The following is a 13,023-nucleotide window of genomic DNA, read 5'->3' as shown; positions in this document are numbered from 1 at the left end:
TGCAAACGTAGACAAGCATGTTTCCAAGTACTGACAAGTCTGCTGATGGGAAGTTGTAGGTATAGGCAACGTTATATATGACCAAACACACATACAATTCAAAGAAATATAACTATTATGTGTACTTTCAAATCACCAGGTTTGGTTTATTACAGTATCATGCAATTATGCTACCTGTATATATCCCTATGACATTAAAATCAGTGGCTACTTTACATGTTAGATATACAAAACATGTAGCTTCAAAACTAATATTTCTTGAATTGTATATATAGCCATGATTAATAGTTGCATACATATGGCCATTTCTCTGGTAATTCCACTTTATTGTTGGACTGGAGAGAAGCAGTTTTTTAAAAAAAATGTAAGTATGACCACTTCTATAAAATTCCATATGTGCTGTTCTGTTCTCTTTTATGGGTTCCCAGGTTTGTTTTTTGGATAATTTTTTATGCGGTATTTCTTTTTCCTAATAATGCAAACAGCAGCATGAAGGGGCCATTATCATTTTAACTGCTGTAAATGTGGAAAATGAAGAACCTTGCAATTATCCGTTGGGACTAGGATAAGATCATTGTTCGTACATTACAGGATATGCTCATCTTCTAACAGAGAACAATCATTGAAAAGTTCACTCCTTTGGGGATTTCATACTCTCAACTGTTATGATCTTCCCTAATGCCACACAAGGCAAAAAAAAAAATAGTCTTTGTCCCCCCCTTAACATCAGCCTCAATCATTGCTCATTTGTGGACAGAAGTTTTTGCTTTGTGAAGTTTCACAACATTCTGGAGCAAAACCTTGTCATCAAGTAAACAATAACTGATGTAATTTTATGTGTGTGTGTGTGTGGTGGGGGGGGAGGTTGCAGTGGAAACAAAGGGTTGTATATATTCGAGAAGTTGATGTATTTCAACATTGGAGTGTCTTTATATTCTTCAAATTAGTAGGGATATGGGCAGCATAAAATGGTAGAATGTGGATTTTCAACCACAATCCACCACATTGCTGAGTCACTGATTTCAACCATGCTGCTATTGTGAGTGTATCTCCCCACAAGATGAAGGCAGATTTGCAGTGGGACAGTCTTAACTGTTCCTGAAAACTGGTTTTGCTGGAGAATCAGGATCAGATTGTTTTCCCTCTCAGCTGTAATTGGTGCATGGGAAGGTTGTGAAGGGGCAAAAAAGGGGAGTAGAAGAAATAGGTCCTATGGTATCCAGGTCACCCTTATAGCTCCATGGGTAATTGTACAGTTAGAAGTTTTAATTTGGTTTATTTTCTGGTTTAATTAAAAGATCCAATAGCTTTGTTTAATCTGATGATGTAACCTGCTAATGGCCACATTAATGTGAATAGCTGAGGTTTCCTGAATTCTGAACAAAAATGGTATTTTCGTTATGAAATTCATAGTTGCCTTTGTCTTTTACATTTGCTTTTTGTGTCAGGTGCTTCATATCTGTTTAATTGTAAATACATTGTATTTAAAAAAATTAGCCTGCATATCTTGTCTGTGTTTTTGTATCCACCCATTCGAAGGGAGTACAGTAATGTAGTACAAGACCACATTTTTTAGCCCAGTATGAAGATTACTACAATCTTTGTTTACCCAAACTGCAATCATAAATTAGAAGGTACACCTTCCTGATCATAAAGAGGTAAGAAACTGTTCTTAAAATCATTGAGAGAACTTTGAAATTGGAGTGGGTACTGTGGTTATTCAGGGCAGGAACACCCCAAGTTGGATCTTCATTGATATCGAGTTAGCCAATCCAGCAGGGATGACCATTAAGGTCCTACATTTAGCCCTCTTGGCAATATTGAGTCATTTCCTCATTCTCCCAACCTTTTTGATTTCAATATCATCTTCCTCATCTATAAATCCTTGCAGGGCCTCACTCTATTCTTACTTTGCAATTTCCTCTAGTCTTTATCTCAGCTCAGATTCTCTGCAATTCTCACTCTGGATTACTCACTCTCTTGCCCTCATACTTATGGTTCACCATCAGAGGCAAAGTCATCAGCCATCACACCTCAGATGGCTGGAACTTGCTTTCCTCTTAGTCCTTTCCCCTTTGTCTCGCCCAACCTTCAAAATGTTCCTCAGAATTACCTTACTCTTTGGTCACTTTCCCTTATACGTCCACCAATTCTAAATTACTTCTTTAAGCACAAGGTTATAATTAAGAATCCTAGAGGCTTTCGCTGACATCTGCTTCCTGCAGATTATATCCTTTTAATGGATAATGAGTGATCCTATATTGCCTTAGTTTCTAGTATGCAGGTTTGCTTGCATTGTGTGACAAGCACTATTAATTAATCAGTAATCAAATGATGTAATCAGTGAAAGATAATGCCATCATATAACTGACAGAAGTGTGCTGTAGGTTTTCTTGTAGGATTTTATTAAGCACCATAATTTTATTTTCATATCTTCCCTTGCAGAATACTGGAGGAAGGATTTGCAGGCTGAATAATAGTCTGCAACATGAACACTCCTTCCATGGCTGTAACCAACTAGTCCTGTACAGCTGAAGGTCCAGACAGTGTGGAGGTCAACCATCCACATCAGACACAAGTATCCTTCTGGATGTCAACTCAGAATTCAGAGCAGAGTTCCAGTCTTTACTCAACAGGCTTGTCTGGAGTGAGATTTGAAGTTTGTAGTTGTTGACTCAGGAGCCGAAATGCTAGCACTAAGCCAAAGTCTCACTCCACATGCATTGTATTTAATATGTAGTATACCTAGTGTTTCAAAGCTCTATATTTTCATTTTGTATTGTAATGTGTTTGAGATGAATGATATTTTTCATAAAGTTCCAGTTCTGAATGTTTCTTGAGATTCCATGCGGATATTCTGATGGCTGTGTTTTAACGTATTCTAAAAGCAACTATACAGAAGCTGGCCCAACAATTCAAGTGGTACTGGCTGCTGACCAAGAGACTCTGTATTTGGAGTTCCAACAGGGCTATTCAGTGGAACACTGCGCAGAAGCTTTTGGAGTAAGTAAAAGTGAAATTTTCCAACATGATCCATCAGTTCCTGATGGATAATTATGAATCTGAATCAAGGGAATAGGAGAAGACTAAAGGTTGCTATAATTAATGGTGTGTAGAGCTATGTAATGTGATTGTTCTTTCAATGAGAGATAACTAAATCACAAGCAACAACATTTTGAGTAGATAACAGTCACCTATAAAGTTAAAATAAAAACCATCTATTCTATACTAATAGGCCTGCCGCATTGCTCACAGTAAATCAGATGATCTGCTGTTTAATTGGTACAAGCATGTTATACCATGTCATGTATAATGTTATTTTTTGCCTCTAAAGTGGAACAATATCCCTTTAAGTCACAATATCGTTGCTAAGTAAGCAGGTCAAAATGTAATTGTTCTATAGTCAGAGAAATGTTAAAGTTACTATACATTTCAGGCTAGAGGTCAGAAACACTCAGCATTAATGAACTGACCTTTCCTTTTTTGAAATGTGGTTGCTAAGGTCAAGCGGAACATTGTTATGACTGAGTTGGGAGGAGTGCACTGTCTTTTCTAGTTCCACTTCTCCAAAGGTCACAACATATATTTAAATGTTTACCCAGTTACCGATGTTATCAATCATATATTCTACTCTTTATCCAAGAATAAAATACACCAATCAGGTTTCTTTAATAAACAACAAAATTATCAGTTTATGTTCAAACAAGACTTATCCAGAATTGAAGCAAAGCATTAACACACAGATTGAAATATGAAAGTTCCCTTTTTAAATTCCCCCCACATGTCATGATCAACAGAGAGAGCAAGGAAACAGAAAGCCTGCCAGGGTGAGTATACAGGTAAGCTTTTAATTTAACCTCAAACAAATATAAAACAAGACTTGATCAATTTATATAAACTAAAAACGAAAGTGGATTTTATAATTTATAATAGTGAGAGAGACACACCAGCAGGGAGTGTATTAGTTCAAATTAGGACAACTTAATACATAAGCTGTATTAAGTATTATTAGGGTTTATCAATATTCATAAGTTTTACTAATAGTTGCAAGGTTTATTAGTATTGGTAAAGCAAAATTAGCATTGGTAAGGCCTATTAGACTCACGGTGTGCAGATTGCAAGCTGAGTGTGGAGATTCGAGCTTGGTGAGTGGCGAATTCGGTGAAAGGGAGGAGGTGCTCCATTTTTCTGCTTTTTCATTCTACTTTTTAACTCTCTAGCTTCGGTGCAGTGGAAAGAGCTGTTTGGTGAGTACCTGGTAAGCTATTCTACTTATAATAAATAGTCTGTAAAGTTAAGGTATGGCAAGGCAACTCTTGTCAAGTGGAATGTACAGCCTGTGGCATGTGGGAAGTCATGGATGCACCATATGTCCTAGACAAACACATCTATAGGAAGTGTCACCAGCTGCAGAAGCTTGAGCTCCGGGTTTTGGAACTCGAGCAGTGGCTGAAGTCACTGTTGTGCATCCACAAGGCAGAGGACTACATGGATAGCATGTTTAGGGAGGTGGTCACGCCACAGGTTAGGAGCATGCAGGCAGATAATGAATAGGTAACTACCAGGCAGGTAGTGCAGGAGTCCCCTGATATGATCTCACTCGCTAATTGGTTTTCTATTTAGAATATTGGTGAGGGTGATGACTCCTCAGAGGAGTGCAGTCAGAGCCAAGTTTGGGGCACCACAGGTGGCTCAGCTGCACAGGAGGGGAGGAAGAGGAGTGGAAGAGCAGTAGTGATAGGGGATTCATTAGGGGAACGGACAGGCGTTTCTGTGGCAGTAAACATGACTCCAGGATGGTGAGTTGCCTCACTGGTGCCAGGGTCAAGGATGTCACGGAGAGGCTGCAGGACATTCTTCTAGGGGAGGGTGAACAGCCAGAGGTCATGGTCCACATTGGTACCAATGACATAGATAAGAAGGGGGATGAGGTCCTGAAAGCAGATTTTAGGGAGCTAGGAAGGAGATTAAAAATCAGGACCTCAAAAGCAGTAATCACAGTCCCACATGCAAGTGAGCATAGCAATAGGACAATTGAGCGATTGAACACGTGGCTAAAGAATTGGTGTAGGAGGGAGGTCATCAGATTTCCGAGACATTGGGACCAGTTCTGGGGCAGGTAGGACCTGTACAAGATGGACGGGTTTGCATCTTAGCAGGACTGGGATGAATATCCTCGCAGGGACATTTGCGAGTGTTGTTGGGGAGGGTTTAAACTAAATTGTCAGGGGGATGGGAACCTGAGAGTAAGCTCAGATTGGAGGGAAGCAAAACTGGCAACTCGTCTGGAGCCTGGAGTAACTTGCAAGGAGTCAGAGGAGGGGGGATCAAGGACAAGAACAATAGATAGAAAGGGGAATAAGAAAAGTGATAGGCAGAGAAATCAAGGGCCAGAATCAAATAGGGCCACAGTGAAAAATAGTGGGAAGGGGACAGGTAATGTTAAAAAGGCAAGCTTTAAGGCTTTGTGCCTTAACGTGCGGAGCATTCACAATAAAGTGGATGAATTAATCGCGCAAATAAATGTAAACGGGTATGATATAGTCGGGATTACGGAGACATGGCTGCAGGGTGACCAGGGATGGGAAATAACATCCAGGGATATTCAGTATTTAGGAAGGACAGAAAAAAGCAAAAGGCGGTGGAGTTGGTTTGCTGGTTAAAGAGGAAATTAACGCAATAGTGAGGAAGGACGATGTGGAATCTGAATGGGTAGAGCTGAGAAACACTAAGGGGCAAAAAACATTAGTGCAGGTTGTATATAGACCCCGAAGCTGTAGTGGTGATGTTGGGAATGGCACTAAACAGGAAATTAGAGATGCATGCGATAAAGGAACATCTGTAATTATGGGTGAATTTAATCGGCATATAGATTGGGCAAATCAAATTAGTCATGATACCGTAGAGGAGGAATTAATGGCGTGTATGCGAGATGGTTTTCTGGACCAATACGTTGAGGAACCAAATAGAGAACAGGCCATCCTGGACTGGGTCTTGTATAATGAAAGAGGAATAATTGACAATATAGTTGTGCGACACCCTTTGGGGATGAGCGACCATACTATGATAGAATTCTTCATTATGATGGAGAGTGACGTAGTTGATTCTGAGACCCGGGTCCTGAATCTTAGTAAAGGAAACTATGAAGGTATGAGGCACGAGTTGGCTATGATGGATTGGGAAACATTACCTAAAGGGATGACAGTGGATAGGCAATGGCAAACATTCAAAGAACGCATGGATGAACTGCAACAACTGTTTATTCCTGTCTGGCACAAAAGTACAACGGGAAAGGTAGCCAAACCATGGCTTACAAGGGAAATTAGTGATAACATTAGATCCAAGGAAGAGGCAAACAAATTCGCCAGAAAAAACAACAGACCTGAGGATTGGGAGCAGTTTAGAATTCAGCAATGAGGACCAAGGGATTGATTAAGAAGGAGAAAATAGGGTACGAGAGTAAGCTTGCGAGGAACATAAAAACTGACTGTAAAAATTTGTATAGGTATGTGAAGAGAAGAAGATTGGTGAAGACAAATGTAGGTCCCTTACAGTCAGAAACAGGGGAATTTATTATGGGGAACAAAGAAATGGCTGACCAACTAAATGCATACTTTGGTTCTGTCTTCACAAAGGAGGACACAAATATCATACCAGAAATGTTGGGGGACACAGGGTTTAGTGAGAGGGAGGAACTGAAGGAAATCAGTATTAGTAGAGAAATGATGTTGGGGAAATTAATGGGATTGAAGGCTGATAAATCCCCAGGGCCTGATGGTATGCATCCCAGAGTACTTAAGGAAGTGGCACTAGAAATAGTGGATGCATTGGTGGTCATCTTCCAAGATTCTATAGACTCTGGAACAGTTCCTACAGATTGGAGGGTAGCTCATGTAAAAGGGGAGTTAGAGAGAAAGCAGGGAATTATAAACCAGTCAGCCTGACATCGGTGGTGGGGAAAATTCTAGAGTCCAGTATCAAAGATTTTATAGCAGAGCACTTGGAGAACAGTGGTAGAATCGGACAGAGTCAGCATGGATTTCCAAAAAGGAAATCATGCTTGATAGATCTACTAGAATTATTTGAGAATGTAACTAGTAGAGTTGATGAGGGGGAGCCAGTGGATGTGGTTTATTTGGACTTTCAGAAGGCTTTCGACAAAGTCCCACATAAGAGGTTAACGTGTAAAATTAAAGTGCATGGGATTGGGGGTAGTGTATTGCGTTGGATAAAAAATTGGTTGGCAGACAGGAAACAAAGAGTAGGGATAAATGGGTCTTTTTCCGAATGGCAGGCAGTGGCTAATGGGGTACTGCAGGGATCGGTGCTAGGACTCCAGCTATTCACAATATATATTAATGATATAGATGAGGGAACTAAATGTAATATCTCCAAATTTGCAAATGACACAAAACTGGGTGGGAGGGTGAGTTGTGAGGAGGATGCAGAGAGGCTTCAGGGTGATTTGGACAAGTTAAGTGAGTGGGCAAATGCATGGCAGATCCAGTATAATGTGGATAAATGTGAAGTTATCCACTTTGATAGCAAAAACAGGAAGGCAGATTATTATTTTAATGGCTATAAACTGAGAGAGGGGAATATGCAACGAGACCTGGGTGTTCTTGTATACCAGTCACTGAAGACAAGCATGCAGGTGCAACAGTCGGTAAAAAGGGCAAATGGTATGTTGGCCTTCATAACGAGAGGATTCGAGTACAGGAGCAGGGATGTCTTGCTGCAATTATACAGGACTTTGGTGAGGCCATACTTGGAATATTGCGTGCAGTTTGGTCTCCTTATCTGAGGAAGGATGTTCTTGCTATAGAGGGAGTGCAGCGAAGGTTTACCTGACTGATTCCTGGGATGGGGGCACTGACGTATGAGGAGAGATTGAGTTGGTTAGAATTATATTCGCTGGAGTTCAGAAGAGTGAGGTGGGATCTCATAGAAACCTATAAAATTCTAACAGGACTTGACAGGGTAGATGCAGGAAGGATGTTCCTGATGGTGGGGGAGTCCAGAACCAGGGGTCATAGTCTAAGGATATAGGGTAAACCTTTCAGGGCTGAAATGAGGAGAAATTCCTTCACCCAGAGAGTGGTGTGCCTGTGGAATTCGCTACCACAGAAAGCAGTTGAGGCCAAAACATTGTATGTTTTCAAGAAGGAGTTAGAGATAACTCTTGGGGTGAAAGGGATCAAAGGATATGGGGGGGAAAGCAGGAACAGGTTACTGAGTTGGATGATCAGCCATGATCGTAATGAATGGCGCAGCAGCTCGAAGGGCCGAATGGCCTACTCCTGCTCCTATTTTCTATGTTTCTATGTTTATATGTCTGGGGGTGGGAACCAGGAGCAAGCATTAGAGAGGAATACCAAGGTGCACAGAATACTGGGGGTGATAAATAGCACGAGAGTAAGGAATAGTACATTATTAGCTGGGGTCAGAGTAAGACAAAAATAACCTGAATCAGGGTTAATGTGCATGTATGTGAATGCATGGAGTGTGGTTAATAAGACTAGTGAGGTACAGGCGCAGATTGCCATGTGGAAATATGATGTTGTGGCTATAACAGAGACTTGGCTCAAAGGAGGGCAGGAGTGGGTGTTAAATATTCCTCGATATAAGGAGCTGAATTTTATGCCGCCCCAGCAGGTCGGATGGTGGTGTGGGGGCAGCATAAGATTGAGCGGGGGGCTCCAGGAGGCCATCCCACCCCGCTCCTGCCTCCGGCCAACTTCACGGCGGTCGGGCAGGTGGGGGGCTGGTGAACGGCCCGCCCGCCCGAGGCCAATCAAGGTTCTTAAGTGGCCACTCAATGGCCACTTAAGGGCCGTCACCTGCCTCCACAGGTATTTTGCCCATGGCACAGGGTGCCCGATTGAGGGCAGCCCCCACCTCCCAACCCACCCCCGGGACCCAAGACGCCTCCACTCCCCCAAATGTCTACCTTGCCCCACCGCCACGACCGATCACCACCCACTCCCCCACCCCCAGGCGAGGCGAGCCCAACTTACATGAAGTCCTGGCTCCATGGCATCGGATGGGCTGCAGTCCCAGCAGTGGCCACCGCTCCTGGTGGCACTGCTGGGACTAAGAACTGCCGACCCAATGATTGGCCGGCAGCTCACTGAGGGGGGAACCTCCTCCCTCAATCGGGTGGAAGTCCCACCTAGGGACAATTAAAGCCCGGGGACCCGTAAAATGCGGGTCAGATCCCTGGGCTAGGTGGAAGTGAGTTTGCCACCAACTCTTATGTCGATGGTGAGGTCTTATCTGCCTGCAGTAATATCCAGCCCCAGGTCTTCAGGAAAGATAGGGAAGGTGAAAAACAGGGAGGGGTGGCGGAATTAATTAAGGAGAGCATTACAGTGCTGGAGAAAAAGGATGTCCCAGGGGGGTTGAGGACAGTATCAATTTGACGAGAGCGAAGTAACAAAAAAGGTGCAGTTACATTGCTCGGTGTTGTCTATAGGCCACTGGCTCGTGGGAAGGACGTGGAGGAACAAATTTGTAAGGAAATTGCAGAGAGGTGCAAAAATTATAGGGTAGTTTTAATGGGAGACTTCAATTATTCAAACATAGACTGGGATAATAGTAGTGTAAAGGGTAGTGAGGTGCAAGAGTTCCTAGAGTGTGTTCAGGAAAGTTTTCGACAGCAGTATGTTGCTAGTCCAATGAGAAAGGAGGCACTGCTAGACCTGGTTCTTGGGAATGAGGTGGCCAAGTGGATCAAGTATTAGTAGGAGAGCATTTAGGGGATAGTGATCATTGTATCATAAGGTTTAGGCTGTCTATGGAAAAAGACAAAAAGTAATCCAGGGTAAGAATAATTCAATGGGGTAAGAATGGAGCTGGGGCAAATAAATTGGAGTCAAAAGCTGGCAGGAAAACCGATAGATGAACAATGGGCTACCTTCAAAGAAGAGATAGTTCGGGTACAGTCAAGGTATGTTCCCTCGAAGGGGAAAAGTAGAGCAAACAAATTCAGAGCTCCCTGGATGACAAAAGAGGTAGAGATTAAGATAAAGAAGAATATGTATGCTTATGATAGATGCCAGGTAGAAAACACTACTGAGAACCAGGCTGAATATAGAACGTCCAGCGGGGAAGTGAAAAAGCAAATAAGTGAAGCAAAGAGAGAGCATGAAAACAGACTGGTAGCTAACATTAAAGGAAATCACAAAGTTTTCTATAGCCATATAAATAATAAAAGGGTGGTAAAAGGAGGAGTGGGGCTGATTAGGGACCAGCAAGGGGATTTACGTATGGAGGCAGAGGGCATAGCTGAGGGATTAAATGAATACTTTGCATCTGTCTTTACCAAGGAAGAAGATGCAAGCCAGGCAATGTTGAAATAGGAGGTAAGTCAGATACCAGAGGGGTTTAAAATTGATAAACAGGAAGTATTAGATAGGCTGTCTGTACTTAAAGTGGATAATGCACCAGGGCAGGATGAGAGGCATCCAAGGATACTGTGGGAAGGGAGGGTGGAAATCGCAGAGGCATTGGCCATAATTTTTCAGTCTTCCTTAGACTCGGGAGTGATGCCAGAGGACTGGAGAATTGCAAATGTTACTCCCTTGTTCAAAAAAGGTGTAAAGATAAGCCCAGCAACTACAGGCCAGTCAGTTTAACTTCGGTGGTGGGAAAACCTTTAGAAAAAATAATTTGAGACAAAATCAATAGTCACAAGGACAAATGCGAGCTAATGAAGGAAAGGCAACATGGATTTCTGAAGAGAAAATCATGTTTAACTAACTTGCTGGAGTTTTTTGAGGAGGTAACAAAGAGAGTTGATGAGGGCAATGCTGTTGATGTGGTGTACATGGACTTTCAAAAGGCATTTGATACAATGCTACACAACAGACTTGTGAGCAAACTTGTAGCTCATGGAATGGACGAGACAGTAGCAACATGGATACGACATTGGCTGAGTGACAGGAAACAAAGGGTAGTGGTTAATGGATGTTTTTCGGGCTGGAGGAAGGTTTGTAGTGGAGTTCCCAGGGATCAGTGTTGGGACCCTTGCTTTTCCTGATATATATTAATGACCTAGACCTTGATGTACAGGGCACAATTTCGAAGTTTGCAGATGATACAAAACTTGGAAGCATTGTGAACTGTGTGGAGGATAGTGTAGAATTTCAAAAGGACATAGACAAGTTGGTGGAATGGGCAGACAGATGGCAGATGAAGTTCACTGCAGAGAAATGTGAAGTGATTCATTTTGGTAGGAAGAACATGGAGAGACAATATAGAATAAAGGATGCAATTCTAAAGGGGGTGCAGGAGCAGAGGGACCTATGTGTCTATGTGCATAAGTCATTGAAGGTGGCAGGACAGGTTGAGAGAGCGGTTAATGAAGCATGCGGTATTCTGGGCTTTATTAATAGGGGTATAGAGTACAAGAGCAAGGAGGTTATGTTGAACTTGTATAAGACACTCCATAGTTGCCTCACAGCGACTGAAACAACACGGAAGGCAGCAGTTACGGGTTATAAGTCCAGATAAATTGGCGTAGAAACTGGGCGCCACGGGTTGCCTTTGTCGGTGGGAGAGGTCATTGCACCTCACTGGACAGCTACCGCCCGCCTCAAACCGGGCAGCCCCCGGTCAATAAGGTTCTGTCCCGCCACAGTCTGCCTGCTTCAATGGGTGCTTGGAGCTCAGGGTCATTGCCCGAAAGGTGGACTGATACACCGCACCAAACAACATGAAAAAAGGAAAGAAGGTACCAGCCCTTCGCTTTGCAAGCTGGAACGTCAGAACTATGTGTCCTGGCCTGTCGGAAGACCTTACACAAATCAACGATTCTCGGAAGACCGCCATCATTAACAACGAGCTCAGTAGACTCAATGTGGTCATTGCAGCACTTCAGGAGACTCGCCTCCCCGCGAGTGGCTCTCTAGCAGAGCAAGACTACACCTTCTTCTGGCAGGGCAGGGATCCTGAAGAACCAAGACAGCATGGAGTGGGCTTCGCCATCAGAAACTCCTTGCTCAGCATGATAGAGCCTCCCTCAAATGGCTCAGAACGCATACTGTCCATCCGACTGCTCACCACCTCTGGTCCAGTACACCTACTCAGCATCTATGCTCCAACACTCTGTTCCGCACCTGAAGCTAAAGACCAGTTCTATGAACAACTCCATAACATCATTAGCAGCATCCCCAACACCGAACACCTATTCCTGCTGGGGGACTTTAATGCCAGGGTTGGAGCCGACCATGACTCATGGCCCTCCTGCCTTGGGCGCTATGGCGTTGGAAGGATGAATGAGAACGGGCAGAGACTGCTTGAGTTGTGTACCTATCATAACCTCTGCATCACCAACTCGTTCTTTCACACTAAACCCTGTCACCAGGTTTCATGGAGGCACCCAAGATCACGTCGTTGGCACCAGCTAGACCTCATTGTCACAAGGCGAGCCGCCTTAAACAGTGTTCAAATCACACGCAGCTTCCACAGTGCGGACTGCGACACCGACCACTCCCTGGTGTGCAGCAAGGTTAGACTCAGACCAAAGAAGTTGCATCATTCCAAGCAGAAGGGCCACCCGCGCATCAACACGAGCAGAATTTCTCACCCACAGCTGTTACAAAAATTTCTAAATTCACTTGTAACAGCCCTTCAAAACACTCCCACAGGGGATGCTGAGACCAAGTGGGCCCACATCAGAGACGCCATCTATGAGTCAGCTTTGACCACCTACGGCAAAAGTGCGAAGAGAAATGCAGACTGGTTTCAATCTCATAATGAAGAGCTGGAACCTGTCATAGCCGCTAAGCGCATTGCACTTTTGAACTACAAGAAAGCCCCCAGCGATTTAACATCCGCAGCACTTAAAGCAGCCAGAAGTACTGCACAAAGAACAGCTAGGCGTTGCGCAAACGACTACTGGCAACACCTATGCAGTCATATTCAGCTGGCCTCAGACACCGGAAACATCAGAGGAATGTATGATGGCATGAAGAGAGCTCTTGGGCCAACCATCAAGAAGATCACCCCCCTCAAATCTAA

This window comes from Heterodontus francisci, chromosome 18, assembly GCF_036365525.1.
Source record: "Heterodontus francisci isolate sHetFra1 chromosome 18, sHetFra1.hap1, whole genome shotgun sequence".
In the NCBI taxonomy this organism is placed as follows: Eukaryota; Metazoa; Chordata; class Chondrichthyes; order Heterodontiformes; family Heterodontidae; genus Heterodontus; species Heterodontus francisci.
The sequence above is the reverse complement of the archived record's forward strand: the minus strand, read 5'-3'. Positions refer to the sequence as shown.